The 18,324-nt window shown below is 40.3% G+C and overlaps 1 long non-coding RNA gene across 1 annotated transcript in view; it reads left to right on the top strand.

The window, feature by feature from the left end:
- The window catches only part of LOC109453841 (uncharacterized), a 34,921-nt gene extending 21,723 nt beyond the window's left edge, over positions 1-13,198 (top strand). Inside the window, exon 5 of the long non-coding RNA XR_016019090.1 lies at positions 12,515-13,198. This is a non-coding gene — a long non-coding RNA (uncharacterized LOC109453841). The remainder of the gene's footprint in view (positions 1-12,514) is intronic.
- The last annotated feature ends 5,126 nt before the right edge of the window (positions 13,199-18,324 follow it).

Here is an 18,324-nt window from a genome sequence, read left to right as displayed (position 1 = left end):
TGTCTTTAGTCTAGATATTTTCTGTTGTCTCTATTTCACTAATCCAGTTGCTAATCCAAGTTAACTAATCCAGCTCACTAATCAGTGTCTAAATGTACTCTTAAACCCATCAGTTGAATTTCAAATTTTCAGTCCTAGCATTTTGATTTGATTCTGTTTATAGATTCTAAGTATCTGGTGAAACTGTCTTTCATCTATTTATCTTTTTTATTTTTTTATTTATTTTGCTATTTAAAAATAAAACATTAGCTGTTTAAAAGAACTCCAATAACTGAGTCATTTGTATGTCTTTTTCTACTCTCTTTTTTCTCCTCTTGGTTTTTGGTTATTTGGACTTGTCTCTTAATGTGTCTGGTAATTTTTAGGTGAATGATGGACATTTTGTATGAAAACAAAATGTCAAGACTGTAAATGATGTTGTCTTCCTCTAGAGGGAGTTCTATTTTCCTTAGCTGTTCAAGAAGAATGAGGACTGATTGTCTTAAGACAGTCAGAGACTAAGCCAACTTTAGGCTGGGTTGCAGTTTTGCAAAGCCTCTTATAGCCAATTCCTCCAGTTTTAGGGTAGATCTTTCCAGAAGTACCAACTGTGAGGTATTAACCAAGGAGTCTCTCTTTTGGTAGGGCATGAACTCTCATACTTGTGTCCTTGCCGTTGTGAGACTGCTAAAACTCTGCTTTTAGTTTCTGGGGCTTTCTGTTTGCCTTCTTAGCTTCCTGCCTAGACAGCTTCAGAATGTAACAGATGTCTTCTGGGAAAACTGGTAGTATTGGGCTCAGTTCTCTGCTCCTTCTTTCTCACTGGGGTTCTGGTCCGTATGCCTCTAATTTGGTCTCTCTCTCCCCACAGACTGCCAAAAGATTTGCTGCTTTCTTTGTCTCTTAACAGGAGCCCTGTGACTGGTGTGACCAGGACTTTTTTGCCTCCTGCTCTATAATTAGAATTTGTAAATACTTTGAGAAGAAAAAAAAGACTGCAGAATGTTAACTCACCCTTCTGCAGCTCCTTTTTTTCCCCAGAAGTTTTACCCATTAAGTCCTCGTCCCTCAACATCTTTCTAATGCTTCAAGTTTTTACACTTTATTTGGCTTTTCTACTTGTTCTTTATGGGAAGATTGGTTTGGTACAGTCTACTTTATTATATTCAGAAATGGAAGTCATGTCTGACATTCTATGTTTACGTTTCCTGGTCCTCTACTATTCTCTCTTGGTTCCTCTCCTCAGAAGAATATTTAAATAAAGTATTTTCATTGTATTTGGGGATTAAATCTTATTGCCTTTGATTCCAAGTGAGTTTGGACCAAATTACAACTTTAGCCTGTGCTTACATGCCTTGACTGTCTGTCCCTCTGGAATGGTTATACATCAGTCAGATATTCTCTGACATTAGGCAAAATAAGCCCCCATTTCCTTATCTGTAAGGTGGGGACAATAACCTTTTCCTCATAGTGTTGTCTAAAGCTTAGTAACATGATGTGTATCAAGGGCTTAGCACAGTTTCATACTTAGTGAAGTGCTCAGTAAAAGTAAGTCATTAGTAAAAAGAGATAAAGAAAGAATAAGACAAAGTGGAATTTGTACAGGGCCATTGGAATTCATGGCAGTCAATTGTCTCCGCCCTTACCAACCCATTAAGTTCTTCATTCATTGTTTGCTCATCGCTCACTTTTGCATCTGATGTACAGTCTAGAAGTTCTTTTAGTTCTAGGAGTCTGTTTGTTTTTTAATCTGGAAATTAAAAATTATTTTCCCTCTTTATAAAAGGTGACTTTGTTGTGTATACAATCCTAGATTGGCAGTTACTGTCTCTCATAATTTTGAAAATATTGTTTAATTATCTTCTGGCTATATAGAAAATAATCTGGTTTTTCTCTCTGGTTGTTTTTTAAGATGATTCTCTTCGTTTTGAAGTTCTTTCATTTTGTTGCTATACTCGTATACATTTTTTTTTCATTTATCTGCTTGAGAATTTGTCTTTTTCCAGAAAAATCTCAGATGTCATCTCTTCCAATATTGTGTCTTCTCTATTCTTTCCTTGTGGAACTCCAGTTTAATATGTTTTAAACCTTATCAGCCCAGCCTCCCAGCTTTATAATCTCTGATGTTTTTCATTTTCATCTTTATGTTCTGTCCTCAGATTTGTTTTCTAACTCACTTTCTCTTCAACTGTGTTGATGCTGTTCTTGGCACCTCGTTTTTTTGTGTACAGTAGTCCCCTCTCCCCCTTATCCACAGGGACATGTTCCATGACCCCTAGTGAATGCCTGAAACCGTGAGTCTCACCAAGCCCTATATGTACTATGTTTTTTCCAATGCATATGTGCCTTTTCACTTGAAGCAATTTACAGCTTCTCTGTGGTATATCTGAGTTGCCAGCATCACTACTCTTGCATTTGGGGGCCATTATCAAGTAAAGTAAGAATTACTTAAATGCAAGCACGGTGATACCACTACAATCAATCTGATAACTGAGATGGCTACTAAATGACTAATAAGCAGGGAGCATGTACAGTACAGATACGCTGGACAAGATGGCACAAGATTTCATCACGCTACTCAGAATGGTGTGCAATTTAAAACTTATGAATTGTTTATGTCTATAATTTTCCCCTTTAATGTTTTTAGACCATGGTTGACCGTGGGTAACTGAAACCATGGAAAGCAAAACTGTGGATAAGGGGAGACTACCGTACACTGTGATCTTTGATTTTTGAGGAACTTTGTTGGAATTCTTGAAAGTCTGGATCCTCCCTGAGAGAAGTTACTTCTGCTTTGCAAAGTCAATTTTTTTCTTTTTTAAAAAAAAATCTACAAAGGTAGTATATATTGTTCTGTAAAGACGTGGATGAAGTCTGGCTGTGGATATTCAGTCTCAGAGGACACTATCCATAAATCAAGCTTGTGGCAGATAAATATATCTCTGTTTAGCAGAGGTATATTTTTACAGATCATCCTTTTACTGAGAGTCTAAATGTTGGGGCTCTGAGCTTTGTGCAGTGGTCTTCAATTTGACCTTCACCTTGCTGAACCCCTACACTATGCCTCTTCTCCCTCATGAAACCAGTTAAAACTTTTGCTCTAGGTCACAGGGAAGCAGAAGATACCTCTGCTTCCAGCTCTTGCTGACTTATTTGGATTCTGGCTCCCATCTCATCTTTGGATTCTGGGTATCTGTCTTAATTTCTGCCCATCTCAGTCATGAATTTTAAAAATACTGAAATTTAAAACATATATATACTCGTATCACTTTTAAGTTTTTATTTGTTCTTAAAGATTTTTTTTTTAGTTTCAGTTGTATAAAACAATGTAATAGTTAGACATTTATCATTTGTATCCCTCACAGAGTGATAACACCCCTCCCCCCATCTACTACCCCTCTGACATCACATACAGCCATTACATTTCCACTGTCTCTATTCTTAATGCTGTACTCTACTTCTCATATATATATACATATATATATATATATATATATATATATATATATATATATATATATATATATATATAAAATTGTAGTTGACATTCATTATTGTTCAGCTTCAGCTTCAGGTGTACAGTGCAGTGATCAGGCATCTACATCATCCCTGAGGTGGTCTCCCTAACGAGACAAGTGTCCATCGGATACCTACGCAATCCTTACATTATTGATTACATTCCCCAAATTGACTTTCGCATCCCCATGGCAATCTTGTGGTTACCGATTGCGCTTTCTAATCCCCTCACCTTCCCCCTTATCTCCACCTCTCCTCCCATCTAGCAACTCTCAATTTTTCCTTTATGTTTCTGAGACTGTTTCTGACTCTACATATAAGTGAGATCGTATGGTATTGTCTTTCTCTGTCTGACTTATTTCACTTAGCATAATGTTCTCTAGGTCCATCCATATTGTTGCAAATGGTAAGATTTCATTCTTCTTTATGGCTGTGTAATACTCCATTGTATAAATGTACCACAGTTTCTTAATCCAGTCGTCTACCAATGGGCATTTCAGTTGTTTCCATGTCTTGGCTATTGTGTATACTGCTGCAATAAACATAAGGGTGCATAAATTTTTTCAAATTAGAGTTTTGGATTTCTCTGGATAGATACCTAGGAGTGGAATTGCTGGGTCATAAGGTAGTTCCATTTCAGTTTTTTGAGCTACCTCCATACTGTTTTCCATAGTGGCTGCACCAATCTGCAATCCCACCAACACTGCACAAGGGTTCCCTTTATTCCACATCCTCGCCAGTACTTGTTTCTTGATTTATTGATGTTTGTTTGTTTTTAATAGCAAGAGGATGCTTCAGGATATCCAGGCTGCCCCAACATAATCCATTCATTAATTCTTTAAATATTTATTCATGTCTGGTAGCAGGCACCCTGTTAGGCGCTGGTGGCAAGCAGATGCCTGGGATGTAGATTCATCTTCTCTTTGCTTCCATAAGAACAGACTACCTTCCTTTATGAGGAATTTGCATCTTAAAGCAGAAAGAAAGTAGGATACTGTGAGAGGGAGGAGGAGAACTTACAGTTTTTGTTAAAAAATTCATGAACAGGTAGTAATACCTGGGCCCATGATGAAAGAAGATATATAAGCACAAATGGATTATTATCCTGATGAAATTTCAAAATTCCAAAGAGTAAGAGAAAATTCTTAAAGCTCCAAGAGTAAAATGCAACCTCCTTACAAGTAAGGAAGAATCAGACTGACATCAGGCTTCATAGTGGCAGCTCCAAAGACTAGAAGACAACAGTGAAATATTTTCAAATTTCTGAGAAAAAGTACCTTGAGTTTGGCATTCTAAACTCAGGTAAACTGGCTTTCAGTTAGAAAAGCAAAGCAGATACTTTGAGACATGTAAGAGCAGAAAATTTAGCACCCACAGACTCTTTGAAAAGACTACTTAGGGATATGTTCCAGTAAAGGCAAAAATAAATACGAGAGACACTAAGACGAGGGTTATGAGAAATACTAGTAAGCCAAGTAACATGTAAAGATAATGTTAAATCTAAATGTGATGCATAATGTAAAACACAAAAGAGTTCATTTAGATCTAATGGGAGATGATTACGGTGGCGCTTAAGTGAGAGGATGTGAAACTGTGAAGTCAAAACTTCATATAAAATAAAGTGTATAATATATATAAATATTACATAAAATTATATATAAATACATAAAATTATGTAAAATATATAATTTCATGTGACTCAAAATTGACATTATTTGCAGATGATATCACTATTTGCTAAGAATCCAAGGTACTTAATTTTTTAAAGCCTATTAAAACTAATGAAAATTGAGTAAGATTGCTGGATATAACATCAGTGTTAAAAATATTGATAGGTTTTTCTATACCACCAATAATCAATTGTAAAAAATTTTAAAATCCCATTCACAAAAGTGTCTAAACCAAACCAAAACAAACAAAAACCCTAAGAATATACCTAAAAAAAAAAAATGTATAAGTACACAAAGGACACTTGAATAAACAGAGAGACATCTTATGCTGCAGGATGGGAACATTTAATATTGTTAATAAATCAGTTCTCTATAAATAATATATAAACTCACTGTCATCTCAATAAAAAAAGCCAATGCAATTTTTCATGGAACTCAATAAATGGATTCAAAAATTCATCTAGAAGAGAAGATTCGAAGAACTCTAGTAAGTTATTGGAAAAGAAGTATAATGAAGGGGTCGAGAATTTGCCCTAGACATAGCAAAACTTTCTCCAAGATTATTGTAGTTATAACACTGTGGTATTGTTACAGGGATGATCAAATAAAGCAACTGGACCTGAATAGAGAATCTGGAAATACAGCTCAGCACGTATGGAGACTGTGACTTAAGTCACTGGGAAATGGCTGACCTATTTGACTAATGATACTGGGGTGATTCTTTGGATGTAATCATAAAAGTCCGTCTAAAAGTGTCATGTGGGATTTTCCTTCCCCTGTCCTCTGAATGAGGATGAAGTCATGACATCTCTCCCTGTCTTCAGACCTCTGGTCTGGGAAGGAGCAGTGGCAGCCAGCTTCTCAATCTGGAAGCCTCCTCTCCCTCAGGCTGGAAGCAGGAGGTGGGGGGGAGAGCTAACCCCCTGAGACTTGGGATGCCAGACACTTCCTGTGTCTTGCTCCCCACCCACCTCAGTATCTCCCTCCATAGTTACTGCCACCACCTCTTACTACCAGTGTCCTCTCCAGCTGTAGGCCGCCCTCTTTGGAGAAGCCCTTCTAAACCAACCCAGGCAAACATTCCTATTGCAAGTTGTTGTCTGTTCCTGGTGTTAGAGGGGAGTTCAGTCATGCTTTTGACCCATCTTTGGAGGAGGAGAGTGCAGTGACTTCCCTGATTTGGCCTTAGAAAGTTAGACAGTCCATGGAGGCCCACCTGCAGAGGCTCCCCACTTTCTGAGAGGTCGAGTAGATGCTTCATTAGTGAGCTAAGAGTAGGAGGGTTCTCGCTTCTAACCCTCTAACTTGGTGCACCAAGAGCTACAGGCAGTATCACTGTGTACATAGTGGGCAACCACATTGAGATGGCCGCTGGGCTGCCTGGGTTCAAATCCTACCTCCACCTCAACAGCTATGTCAAGTTTTACAAGCTGCTGAAAATCCCGGCTCCACATTTGTAAAATGGGGATAATATAAACGCTTGACTAGTGGGGCTGTTGGCAGCTCAATATGTTTCCAAAACTTGGAGTAGTACCTGGCACTATAAAATACCTAGCATTATAAAATATTAGCTATTATTATTTTTATAAAAACAAGGTCTTTTGAGGAGAATTTTTATAATACTTTATAATGAAATGGTTTTCTGCAAGGGATACTGGTTTCCCATTTGTAGTGGTGACACAGTGTTTATTTTGAAAATTCATTAAGTTTTAGACAGTGAGATGATTTAAAGAAAAATCAGAATTAGAAAAAGTGCTGAAAAACGTGGCAGAAATTGTGAAGATGGCATACAAATGATTGGTCTTGGAAGACACAGGTCGAGTAGCACTTGAGCTCATGGTGACACCCTAAGATTTGAACATCCTGACAAATATCCCTCCTTGCCCAGAGCTCCCGTGGAAGTAGTTTAAGTTTTTGTTTTTGTTTTATCTGAACTTACCAGTATTCTCCAAAGTTTTTTTTTTTTTAATGAACAACTTCTTCAGTTAAAAACAAAACAAAAACTTGAGCATTCAACCCCAATTTATGTTTGTTTAAATGTTATATTTCTCTGTGAGAGACAGAATAGCGTAGTAGTTATGAATATAAACTGTAGACAGACTAGGGTTCAAATCCCAGCTCTGCCACTTGCCAGCTGTATGACATTGGAAGAATCACTTGACTGCTCTGTGCCTGTGAAGTAGAACTAATAATACCTACCTCATAGGGTTGTTGTAGAAGTTAAATAAAATGATATATGTAAGCTCTTAGAATAGTGCCTGGAATAGAGGAAGAACTCAGTGACATTATCTATTATGTTTAGTATGCAATAAAATAGGTGTATTATAAAATATAAAAAAATACAAACTTTTAAGATTGAGATAAAAAGCAAATAGAAATAAAAGGTCTTATATGCTCCTTAACACTCATGGATTATCTTGTGAACCCTGGGGTACATTCACCCCCCCCCACTTTGAAGATTGCCTGGCTTCGGCAATGACAGGAATACCCCATGTCCCTAAGTATTCTGATTCTTGAGGTACGTTGTAAAGCCGGGAGGGCTGCCCCCATACCCGGATGATGTGCACTCTCATTTCTACACAAACGTAAATTCATTGCTTGTAAACAGTAATCAGATCAGGCTGGATGTCAGGCCGCTGAGTGTGTGGCCTCCTGGTCAATCCTGCCCAGTCATTATACAGGATGGACCGGTGCCTGGGCTTTTCTCCTTGCGTTGCATTTGCCACCACAGGCTGAAGCAACTCCCACCCAGCTCAAAGCCAGGGAGACGGGACAGCTGCAGGCCAGGCTGTGCTCTGAAACCAGTCATCATTTTAATCAAGCATGCTAACAGCGGATTAGAGCACAACTACCTAAAGCATGCTCACATCGCCTGAATCCTTTGCTGCCAACAGCTGCTCTTCTTGACATGGGGCCAACCCCTGGAGACTATGTAGATCCCCTCAGATGCTCCAGAATCCTGGAAATGCTGAAAGCAACTGGCTTCCTCAGAACGGGTGGAATGAGTGGCATGTCAAAAGTGTCAGTTAAAACTTGACTCTGAAAAAAAATAAATAAAACAAAAAACAAAAAAGACTTGACTCTGTCCTGGGAAGAGCCTGGTGGACACGGCATGAACGACCGTCATTGGTAAACCAGGTGGCAACTGGGTCTAGTTACTGACAAGAGCGCTCAGTGGGTCTGCAGACGTTGCCTCCAAATTCCAACGGCGTTAGGTCAGATCATTTTAGAGTGGAAATGCCCTACAGACCATCTAGTGGCTGCTTACAGTGTCGATAGGGGGCTTTAAAATTTTATGATGAATGAGTTCAGACATGTAAGACAGCGTAAGGGCTAGTAGAATTACGTCTCTGTACATTTCACCCAGCTTAAGAAGGCAAGTTTTCCCAGGGCAGCTGAAGTTCTTGGGTGCCTCTCCCCCCAACCCAAATGTAACTTTATCTGGAATTTGGTGATTATCATTCCAAATAGGGAAAACTTAAAAAATAAAAACCGTCTCTGCAGGTTTGGACCCGGTAGGTCTGGGATAACGCTCAAGAATCTATATTTTCAAAAAGTTCCCCAAGTGAGCCAGAATAGCTTGCTTGAGTGGCCTGAGCACCGGAGTTGGAGCTAAAAAAGGCAGAAGTCCTACCCTATGGTGCCACCTCCCCCCTGTGTGCCACCCCTGAGGGTGAAGGGTTAAGGATCAAGTAAAGGCAGGAAGTGTCTCTAGGATATTTCATCTTGAACTTCACTCTGTGGATTGAATTACCACTATTTTTATCAATGGAGCCCGTTTGGTGCGTCCATTATGTGATTAACAAGTCACTAAGTACCCTAATAGAAGCTCATGTTTCACATTTATTATGTGGATTAGCAAAGCCTCTGGGGATCACGATTGGACATAGAGGGCGTGCTTCTGGTACTGTCCTCTGGGGTGAGATCTTTGGGATTTCATGACAGCTCACCAGGCCTGGAGTATGCTGCCTAATCTAGGTAACTAAAGGCCTCTTGTGAATGCTCATGAACGCCCTTCCCGCATTCATATTCTACTGGCTTTCCTGGACTACTTTAAAGAAAATTATTAAGGTTATTACAAGATTTGTACAACTAAAGGGCAAGCTGAGATACCAGCAAAAGTCTTAAACTTTGAATAGCAACAATAACAGTAAAGCGATACGAATTGCTGAATCCTTATTCTGCACAAAGGGCTGAGCTCGGTTCTTTGCAAAAGCATTTCATTTAATTTTCACAACACCCCTGTGAGTTAGATGGTACCATCTTCATCTTATGTATGAGGAAACAGAAACTCGGAGAGTGACTTACCCAATAACATCTGGCCGGTGTGTGGCGAGAGATGACTTTGAACTTGGCTCTGTCTGGTGCTGCAGCGTGTGTTGTAACCACAGCCCTGTGCTGCTTGGGCTTGAGACCTGGATTTGACACTTGCCCTTGGAAAAGTTGCTAACCTTGCTGTGCTTTGGCTTCCTCATCTATAAAATGGGGGGAGGAGGAGTGATAATGATGAATGCATGTGAGGAGTTTCATACACTGTGAAAATGCTTTTGTGTACGTGTCATTGCGTGACCCCGATCCTCTTCCGGGTCCCTCACTTAAGTGCCCACAAGTCTTCCTTGTTGAGAGGAGCATGGCTGGCGAGTTCTGTGCAGCGTGCACCGTAACACTTTGGTCCCATCTTTCCTTGGCTGGTCTGCAGCCTGGGCTCAGGCCCAGCCCCTCCAGGCCCAGCATTTTCTTGAAAGTCGTTGCCCAGACTGTAGTCCCTTCCTGTTTCTTAGAAACAGCCCAGGCCATCCTCCTTGAGAGTGCAAATTTGTGTCTTAGTGATGGGTGTGCCAACCACGGTCTTCCTCTAGCAGGTGCTGAATATCTATGAGGGCACATGGGTGGATTATGAGAGGGTTTGTGGCATGGGGAAAGATGAGTGCAAATCCCTGACGCTTTGTGCCGTGTTCATTCATTCATTCAACGCGTGAATTTAGCTTCTAACCACTAGGTGGGGAGAATACAATAGTGAATAAGCAGACACAGCCCTGACCATGGAGCTAATGACCTATCAAAGAGAAAGACAATAAACACTTAGAAAAAAATAAATTTAATGAAGTGAGCCAAGAATGCACATAAAGTACATGGAGAGCCAACATAACATAGTCTTGGGATAGTCAGGGAAAGCTTCCTGGAGGAAGGGATGTTTAATTTGAAGGCATTTGCCTGGTGTGGAGATGGGAGAGATTTTTTGGAAGTGGTTTTTGGATGTGATTTAGGCTTCATAAATTAGATGCACCTGCCTGAGCAGGTATTTGCATGTGCCATGCATGGTATAGCATTGCTAGTTTTTCTGCAGTGTGTTCCAGCATCCAGGCACCAGCTTCTAAGAGGGAGTCAAGAGGGAGAGTGCAAGCCATTTATGTTTCACTAGATTGGACGTCTTAAGTGTGGTGTGCCTGAAATCTAACACTTGATGCTTGAAGAGGTGTGTTCCTGAAGCCAACAGCTCCAGGAATGGCTTGTTTAGTCCTGTTTTCCTGACGGTGGCAGAGGTGGCAGCTCTCCTGGCAGGATGGTTCTATCGTGTTGTCCTGGGCTCCATTCCTGGGGGCCTGGTCAAGAACCTCCTGCTCCAGCCTTTCCAATGATTTTTTGTAAGTTCCTAATTCCCCAGATTAAATCCCTTTCTGCTTGAAATAATTGGAGTGGTTTCTGTTTCCTGCTCCTGAGCCCGTACTGGTACTACTGAGGTATGGTTAGATTCATTTATGTAGTCAGTATTTTCTGAGCACCTACTATGTGCCAGGCACTGGTTTTGAGCTCTGGGAATACAAGAATAAACAAGACAAAAGCCATATCACCTTTGTCATATTATCATGGCAATTACATTCTAGATCAGAATTATCCAATGAAATATAATGCGAGCCACATGTGTAGTTTTAAAATATCCAGTACCCACATTATTAAAAAAGTAAAAAGAAATAGGTGAAATTGACTTGAATAGTATATTTTATTTAACCTAACATATCCAATATATTATTTCAACATGTGACTGATATAAATAATTATTAATGAGCTATTTTATATACGTTTTCATACTAAGTCTTGGAAATTCAGTGGTTAGTGTTTTTTACAGCACATCTTGATTCAAACAAAATTGTCCTTGGATATACTTGATCTGTACTGCATTTCATATGATTTACAGCTGAAAAAGTAGTTTTATATACTTAATATATTCCAAATATACTTAAAAGATTTTCAGTAACTGAAAAAATACCCCCCAATTTTTTTGTTTATATTTGCATCTATATTGACAACACTTGTTCATCTATTCTAGAAGAATTGATTTGACTTTGGAGCAAAGCCTATCAGTTTCAGTACTATATCTGTAAAGTGAGGTAAATTTACCAACTCTTGGTTTGCATAAATTGAAAGGGAACGCAAAATTGACCAATGACCATGAAATGTCCTTGACTTGTTTTTTTAGTCTTTGCAGCCAATTTACATAGCAGCCATCAATTACAATGAAAGTAACTTGCATATTGATTCATGTTAGAAAAAGGTGTAAAATCACTATTATTGATTTGTATTATAAAAGTATCCGTTTCAACATAAATTCTCATACCTGCCTAGTGATGTCACAAATCAGCTTCTCTTGTAGTTTCACATTTAACTCATTCATACGCAGTATGATTTCGATGAGAAAACATACATCATACAGGCATTTTCTGTCTTTGGTTACTGAATATTTGGCAAGCATTCCCTTTGTATCAAAATCTTGAATTGGAGTTAAAAATGCACTGGCCCAAAGAGCATGACCCAAAGAGCACTGGCAAAGAATACAAGGTCACATTATTCATCATCTTCTATTTTTTCAGCTCCATAAACTGGAGACGATTCATAGTATTTAAGCGTATATAACCACAACTTTAACAACTATATCCGTGATGGTTTTCATAGAGTGTGCTGCAGAAAACAAAGCACAGATATTTTCAGTATGTATCATATAATGGAATAAGCAATGAGGGCAATATCAGTTTCTTATTTGAACATTCCTCCCTATTAATATGAATTTGTGACCTAGCATGACATAATTACCATGTGAAGTGACAGAAATTAATTTTTTCTTATCCAGCTGGAATTTTTTTGTTGGCAGATGTAAAAGATTTAAAAGTATGTTTTTTTGTTGTTGTTTTGTTTTGTTTTAAGATTTTATTGGGGAAGGGGAACAGGACTTTATTGGGGAACAATGTGTACTTCAGGCCTTTTTTTTTTTTTCCAAGTTAAGTTGTCCTTTCAGTCTTAGTTGTGGAGGGCACAGCTCAGCTCCAGGTCCAGTTGCCGTTTTCTAATTGCAGGGGGCACAGCCCAACATCCCTTGCGAGAGTGGAACCGGCAACCTTGTGATTGAGAGGACACATTCCAACCAACTGAGCCATCCGGAAGCTCAGCGGCCGCTCAGCTCAAGGTGCCATGTTCAATCTTAGTTGCAGGGGGCGCTGCCCACCATCTTTTTGCGGGACTCGAGGAGTTGAACTGGCAGCCTTGTGGTTGAGAGCCCACTGGCCCATGTGGGAATCAAACCTGCGGCCTTCGGAGTTAGGAGCATGGAGCTCTAACTGCCTGAGCCACCGGGCCAGCCCCTAAAAGTATGTTTGTCATGTATTAGATTTTTTTTAAGGCTGTGAATTGACAACATTTCTTTGCAAACTGGAAGTCCTTTGAGACAAAATGTACCCAAAGCATCATCTGAGCCGTGACTATTACATTATATTGCATGACTCCTCTAAAGTTAAAGAAAAGCACTTGTGAGTTTTCAAGCTTATTGGTGGATCTTTGCTATTGTTAGAAAAGTCTTGTATGTTTTGGGCAATTATTTGGTGATGTATTTGAAGAAATTTCACTTTTTGTAAAACATCTGTTTTAGTCTTTTCCTCGGAATTTCCTAACAATACTTCCATTACTAAAAATAATTTGTTTTACCATTTCTTCACCTAACAGGGATTTTCTTTTGTGCAAGAATCCATGCTCTTTTATACGTGACCAAATTTATAAGTGCAGACCCTGCTTAAATTTATTCAAAACTTTCTTTGAATTAAAAAATACTTTAAATTAAAACCACTTAAAATTTTTTGTTGAATATTTGATTCTGTTTTCTGGCAACTAATTTCATTGATTCTTTTTTGGCTATTGGAAGGACACTTCTTATCAAATCCACTATGCATTTTCTGAAAATGTTTCTTAATATTGTCCACTTTATCATCTTAAATTTTTCTTTCACAATCTGCTGTAGCAAGTTGCAATGCTTTTCTTCCTCCTTGTTTGCTTTACTCTGCCTAGCATAGTACTAGCTTCTACATCTCCACCTAATTCTACATCATTGGTATACTTTTCTTTGCAGTTTTTAAATTTGCCTTTACCTTTTTCAGACGAGAAAATTTTCATTACATTATAATTGAAATACTATTTCAATTTAATTACAATTATGATTTACACAGATCTCTCTACAGAGAGAGAATATTATCTGTCTGCAGATAATATGCAAATAAACAGTACAATGTTACATAGATGCATAGGAAAACAACATTGGAACTGAAACAATTCATTGACGTGTTTAAGTAATACTAGAAATGCCTAGTTTGCACCCTACATGCACACTACAATAATACTTTATGTGATGCAATGGTTAAAATGAAGTGTAGTTTTAGCAAAACACTAAAGTCGTGTCAACGGAAAAACACGAGCGTTTCTCACTCTGGTGAGACTGTCTCTCAGCAGCCTCATCTCTGGTGCTCAGTAGTCACACGTGGCCTGTGGCTTGCACATGGGATTATGAATCTAGTTTCTGTAGTACTCTGGATTGCAAGCTAAGGAATTTGATCTGTATCTTGGGCAAAGAGGACACTCATGGACTTTCGCAGAGGATGCTGGGAAGAACTCCTCGGTTTGGAAAGGTTAAGTGGCAAGAACATATGTGGTGGACGGGGGTTGGAGAGCCCAGGGGCCAGGCAGGACCAGGGGCAGAAATCTGGGTCTGGGTTCCTAAGGGTTTGTAAAGGTGATAGGGACACAGGGGAGGTGAATGAAGAGCTATGGGAAGGAAAGAATCACTAGATTTCGGAGTCAAGGTAGTAATGGAAAGGGACGAGTCACAGTTTTCTAGTCTGAGTAGATGAAGAACAAAGAGGTTAGGGACCGTCAGATTGAACTTGAGGTTAATGGGGTCCTAGTCAACTTGACATTCATTTTTATGGCTGCTCTGTACCAGCCCTGTATCAGTACGTGGTGAATAGCAAGTGCTCAGCTGAAATTGAATGAGACTATCTATCACCCTGACTCTATGAACTCAGCTCTTGAGGTACATACTGAAGGAATAAAGACTAAAGAGTAAAACCCTAAATAAACTTGACCTCCTCTCTCTGTCTTGAGATAGTACTAATTCTTCTTGAAGTGCCCCTGAAATGTATTTTCATGCATCATTTTTGATCTAGATGTGGTGTCTAATGGTTTGAGTTCCAAGGATCTGGTTGGACTGTACATCTGCTACACGCAACTCTACATTCAAATCAAACACTTACAATGTCCATATTTTGGAGAAAGGCAGTTCACAAGACAAGATGTTTACAAGACAAGGAAAGGTCATTTTCCTTCCTTTCTTCCTTCCTTCCTTCCTTCCTTCCTTCCTTCCTTCCTTCCTTCCTTCCTTCCTTCCTTCCCACCTTCCCTTCCTCCTTCCCTCTCTCCCTCCCTCCCACTCTCTCTTCTTCTCCTTCTCTTTCTTTGTTTGTAAAACAAAACAAGACAAACACGCAGAGAGAAAACAGAGTGGACAACTATAATCTTCAGGTGACCATAAGAAACTAAAACTACAGAGACGATGACTCTGAGTCATTTGTTCATTGCTATTCTGGTTACTGAAACATTAACAGTGGTGATGTCTGGGTGGTAAAATATGACTCCTGTTTTCTTTCCTTCTTCCCCCCCTTCTCTCAATAATCTAAAATAGTGTGGGCATTTTGAGAAAAACCAGGAGAAAACAACAAAAGTTGATGAAACCAATGGAGAGGAGCCTCCCTGGTTTCAGCCTTGCTGCAATCATTCCAGCCCTTAGGCCATGGGCTCCTTGGGCAGAGAGGCAGCCCCCCAAGGAGTTTGGGGCTGAAAAAGAGTCCAAGGACCCAGGAGGACCAGAGGGTGGTGTGGGGGGCCGGATGTAGTGAAAGAGGCTTGGAGATGAGATGAAGAGGGGGCTGAGGCGGCTGGGAGGTGAGTGGGGGCAGGTAGCTGGGAGCCAGCCTGTGGCGTTTGGAGCAGTTCACATGTGGAGAGAGGAGCCAAAGGAGGCTGGAAGCAGTGGAACAATAGAATCAGAATTCATTTTCAGTAAGTCAGCTGGTGGCCATACAGAGGTGTGTATGTGTCTGTCAGGGAGGGGGGATGGATGTGGGAGAACCCCCAAACAGAAAGACTAGGTAGGGGGCTGCTGAACAAGTCCAGGAGAATGAATCAGATGGAAGGGAGTGTTCCTAAGGACCCTTTTAAGGTAGAAACAACCAGAATTGATCACCAGAATCTCCTTGTGGGAGAGAAATGGGTTTTTATTCATCTATGCGTTCCTCGTTTTCCAACCCAGTATCAGACATGTGAGCCTTTTCTCCTTCATTCACTTATGCACGTACTCAATAAATATAGATTAGGGCTTATTGTGAGCCAGGCATGTGCTGGGCTGGGTCACTACGGTAGATGCCGCCATCTCATGGGAGTGGAGGCAGATGTTAGACCAGTAAGCAGACAGAAAATGGGATAATGTCCAATTCTGTTAGGAAGTGCTAATAAAGAGAATAAAAACAAGAGGATGTGACAGTGGGTTAGGGGTAGAGATGGAGGGTGGCCTCGGATTCTGTGGGGCTGAGACATGATGGGGCCAGCCACACAGCTGTCAAGACCGCTCCCCTTCCACCCCTAACCTTCCTTTCCTCCCTTTGGCCATTATCGATGTATATCTTGAAACTATACATTTTGGACAAGAACAGGTTGCTTTTTCACTTTACTTACTTTTTAAGGTTGAAGTATGTTTGGCTTGCAGTAAAATGAAGTAAAACTATTAAGGGCACAGGTGGGTTAATTTTTATACTTGACATTTTTTCTTTACATTTTACATATTATTTTCCTATGTACAAGTCACCACCACCCAGATCTTATGTAGAACATTACTAGGTCCCCCCAAGTGTCTTTTATGCCTTTCCCAGTCAATACCCCAAAAGTAACCTTTTTTGATCTCCACCATCATCAAATTTGCTGGTTCTTTGCTTTGTACCAATGGAATCCTTTAGTAATTTTTTTTTTTTTTTTTTTTTTGCATCTGGATTCTTTCAGGCATGTTGTACCTATAAGACTCAGTCCACTTGTGTGGCTCTTGGGTCGATGAGGTCACTCTCGCTGTCAACTTACACATTTCTTTCCTCACACATCTGTGCATTGCAAGCTGTGGCTTTTAAAGTCCTCACGTGAGAAACTTATCCGTTGTTTGAACACCTATAATGAATCGAGGTGTAATAAAATGTTCCTTTTTTCAGTATTATTTTTCCTAGTTCAGGATAGCTGGGAAAACTCATAAAACTAATTCTACTTAGTTGTGTCTGGGAGAAGGGTATTAAAAATTGCATGTCACTGCCTCCTGACTTCTGATTCCTAAATTCTGCTGTGTGCATTGATTACCGTCTCCCTTGTTTCTGGCCGGAACGTCCTTTTAAATTTGGTCACAGCCTGGTTCCCTTTCCTTCCCCTCCTTGTACTGTTGTGGCTTTTCTATTTTATGATGCAAGCTCTTTGCAAAACTTCTATGAATGCCCTCTTTGAGCTCCTCTGCTCTCATTGCCCCACAGCATCTCTTGGAATTGATTCCCGTATATTTCTTCCTAGAAGAAGAATACTGTTTCACCTGATGCTATCGGCCCGTGGATTCATTTCCACCTGACCGAAGTCAGCTTCACCTAGACTCACGTTCCTCTCAGCTCTTTCTTCTTCCTGAACTTCCCAACTCCAAGCCTCCTAGAAGTACCCTCTTCCTTTACTCTGTATTTTTGCATAGGTTCAGACCACAGCTTAAAAAAATTAATGGACTTTATTAAGTACAGTGTTAAATTTATATAGTAATTGAGGGGATAGTAAGTACACAGAGTTGGATAATTGGCATAATTCCATAGGGCATGTCCCCTAAAAAGCGTTGAAGTGCTAACTTCTGCTAGCTGTAAACATGGCCTTATTTGGAAATAAGGATTTTGCAGCTGATCAAGTTACGATGAGCTCACTAGGGGGAACCCATATCCAATATGATTGGTGTCCTTACGAAAAGGGGAAATTCGGACACCAAGATAGACATGCATGGAGGGAAGACCCAACGAGAAGGTGATCATCTATAAAGAAAGCCTGAGGCCACCCAGAAACTAGGACAGAGGCATGACAGATTCTCCCCCAAAGTCCTTGGGAGGAACTGACCCTACCAACACCCTGACCTCGGACTTCCAGCCTCCGGAACTGGGAGACAATAAATTTCTGTTGTTTAAGTCATCCAGCCTGGCATCTCCGTTTCACCGTTAGGAAAGGGAGGCTCGGCGAGAGAAAGCCACTTGCTCGCACTAGTAAATGTCAAAGTCGGGCTTCCCATTTATATTGGTTTGATTTCAAAGTCCACATGTTTTCTGTGAAGCCCCGCAGAGTCCGGGAGGTAGTGTAACAAAGTGCATCCTGATTATGAGGGGGGACTCCTCAAGGCGAAGGTGCTGATGCCTGGTTTAAGGTGGAGTACGCTGGATAGCAGGCACATCCCTGGGAAAGGAAAGGCCATCACACCTTCTGATGCCTCACGCTGAGGCCTAGGCGTCTCTCTGTGTCTTCTCCTTTAGTTCGCATGGAAGCCCTTTGAGATTCATAGTAGTTACCCCACTTCGCAAGTGACAAAATCCAGACACAGAGAATTGCACAATTTCCCAAAAGCGAATGACTAGTGAGTGGAGAAACGGGGGTACAGTCTGTCTATGTGCAGAGTCCTTCTTTCTCTTGGTCTCTTGCTCTCCAGGCAGCGGGCTGGATGATCAGTCTCCTGCCATCCTCCTAAGTCTCTGACTCGCCCCAGGGCTCTGTGCTAGGATTTAGAATAAATAAGTCC

This window comes from Rhinolophus sinicus, chromosome 1 (genome assembly GCF_057876585.1).
Source record: "Rhinolophus sinicus isolate RSI-liver-muscle chromosome 1, RSI-T2T, whole genome shotgun sequence".
Classification (NCBI taxonomy): Eukaryota; Metazoa; Chordata; class Mammalia; order Chiroptera; family Rhinolophidae; genus Rhinolophus; species Rhinolophus sinicus.
The sequence above is the reverse complement of the archived record's forward strand: the minus strand, read 5'-3'. Positions and strand labels throughout refer to the sequence as shown.